Below are 3070 nucleotides of genomic sequence, written 5' to 3' on the forward strand. Positions count from 1 at the left end.
AATTAGCTATATATGAACCAATGTTTTTGTCCATTATTGTCTATTAATTCATTAATTGTACAAAATAGCCCAAAGCCCCAAATAAAACATTAATCGGACAAAATAGCCAATTTCTAATTGCTTGTAAAAAAATACCAAAATTCTAATTCATTAATTGTATTTTTGGCTAGAAGAAACGGAAAACACACACACGATGTAATTCAATTTTTCCTTCTATCCGCTGTTTGGCACTTGCACTTCCTGACTTCAGTTGTTCCATCATTTGTGTTTCTAACTTTCTTCCCCCCTTAATGAGCGATCGACCATGACACAAAGCTAACGAAGTAAATGTTGCGATTTCTACTTTCTTAATTATCAAAATCGACTTCATTACCAATTCATTTAGGTAGTTGAAATTGATATGTTCTTTTTTGAAGTTATTGATTGATTTGGGTGAATTTGATATGTTTTATTGAAGTTATTGTTTGATTAGGTTATAATGCTATGTTTTTATTTAATTTATTGTTTGATTAGTTGAAATTTATATGTTCTATTGAAGATATTGTTTGATTAGGTGAAGTTGTAATGTTTTTAGTAAAGTTCTAAATAACGTAAGGCGTGACATGATGCTAATGTCAAGTCTCAAGTTTTTCCGAGCCTTAGCGAGTCACGACGTTTGTAAGGCGTGACTTAAGGCGATAATTTTCTATATACTTAATATTTTTATATGTATTTTCAACTATTATTCATTTTATACACATATATGAGTTAAGGGAGTGTTTTGGCAAAGTTTGGCGGCAGGTACAAGCCTTGGAGCCGTGGCGCGCCATAGCAAGCTTTTTAGAACCTTGGTTTTTAGAAGTTAAACTAAGTGGTTTTTTTTTATCAAAATACCAAGACTTAATCCTAATGAAAGTGGTGAAGAATGCTTCCAAACAACACGTTGCTTTGCAATATCGATACTGAAGCACTTGCGAAGGTTGAGAATGAACAAATAATAGAGTGGTTTCAAAAGATGTCTACAGGAAGATGATAAATTTAAATTGTAAAAGATCGTTGTTATATTATGTTTGACCAGGAAAAAAATTATATTTGACGTAATGAATTATTTTTATGTTTTATATTAGACAAAATTGCAAAAATGATCTCTGTGGTTTGCCAATTTCTTTAGATAGGGTTCAAAAAAAATTATTAACAAAAAAGGTTATTATTTGATGGTTTAGTTGTGGTTTTAGTCCATATTTCGTTAACTTCAACATTTTATTATTAACTTTTTTTAAATGACAATTTTACCCTTAGTGACCATTTTTGCAGTTATTTCTATTTACCAAATTATAAGGACCATTTCTGCAATTCTTCTTTTTAAATTTATTGAATTATTATATATTAATCATTCTTTCTTTTTAATTTTACTGAACTGTTATACATTAATTCTTTTTTAATTTTATTTTTATTGGATTAATTTTTTATCTGATTAGTATATATCAATTAATTTTATTTTTAATATATAATATTTATATATTAATAAATATTATATTATTATTTTCTTTTCACTATTTTTTTAAAAAAATTTACTAGATTATTTTAAAAATATTATTAGATTTTTTTTATTCGATTATTACATTTAATTTTTTATGTTCTATATATAATAAATAATATTTTAGTGGATCATTAATTTTTTAAATGTATAATATTAATTCTTTTTAATTTATTGGTTCTACCACAAAGACTGCGGCATACACAAAAACACCGCATCCCATTGTCGAAAATTATCGGGACCACCATTGATCACCTTCATCGGAGGTCCAATGGAAACACTACGAACCTGTTTCATCCAACATCACTCTCTAGTAGCCATTTGCGATAACCTCTTCACAATTCATCAGAATCCTTTATATTTGACACTAAGTCAATCGTGTTCGACTAGAACTATCACTATTTGAACCACCAAGAAGTCCAACCCAAACACCCATGTCAGTTCCTCCATTTGTTGCTTGTTACCAGCTTACGCCACAAAATCATACTACCTGGTCAGTTCCTCCATTTGTTGTCTTCCACAACGCATGCACAACCTTATATCATCATAGCTTCAAGCCTACAGTACTTGAAAACATCTAGCGGCGGATCTGGTGGTTTGAAAACCCTATATCTAACATTGTCGCCATTGACGGTAGTATGGGTAGTCAATTGGTGTAGTTTTGGTTTAGAATGATGGATTGTAGGCAACGATCGATGATTTCCGACAAGATGATGTGGCAACACAAGGTGGTAGAAAACAACGAATGAAGGAACTGACTAGGGGTGTTTGGATCAGACCTCCTGATGGTTAACACAATATTGGTTGTAACAAAAAACAACTGACTTAGTGGAAAATCTGGAGGATTCCGACTGAATGTGAAAAGGTTACTGCTAGTGGCTGCTAGCAACGTTGGGTGGAACAAGAATTCGGATATGGAAGTAAGTCGGTCATTTTCTGTTACAACCAATATTGTGTTAACCATCAGGAGGTCCGATCTAAACACCCCTGGTCAGTTCCTCCATTCGTTGCTTTCTACAACCTTGTGTCGCCATATCATCTTGTCAGAAATCTTTGATCGTTCCCTACAATCCGTTATTCTCAACCAAAACTACAAAAATTTACTACCCACACTGTCGTCAATGCCGACAATGTTAGATATCGGGTTTTCAAACCATCAGATGCATCGCTAGATCTTTTTAGGTAGTGCAGGCATGAAGCTTCGATGTTATAAGGTTGTGCATGGGTTGTGGAAGGCAACAAATGGAGGAACTAACCAGGTAGTATGATTTTGAGGCATAAGCTGGTAAAAGACAACAAATGGAGGAACTAACAAGATTGTTTGGGTTGGACTTCTTGGTGGTTCAAATATGGAAAATATAAAGGATTCTGGCGGTTGTGAAGAGGTTGTTGCAAGTGGCTACTGGATAGCGGCGTTGGGTGAAACAGGTTGGTAGTATTTCCATCGGACCTCCGATGAAGGTGATTAGCGGTGGTCCTGAATATTTTCGACAGTGGGATGCGGTGCTTTTACGTATTCCGAAGACTTTGTGATAGAACCAATAAATCAAAAAG

The sequence above is a fragment of the Lactuca saligna genome, chromosome 8 (assembly GCF_052625555.1).
Source record: "Lactuca saligna cultivar CGN05327 chromosome 8, ASM5262555v1, whole genome shotgun sequence".
Classification (NCBI taxonomy): Eukaryota; Viridiplantae; Streptophyta; class Magnoliopsida; order Asterales; family Asteraceae; genus Lactuca; species Lactuca saligna.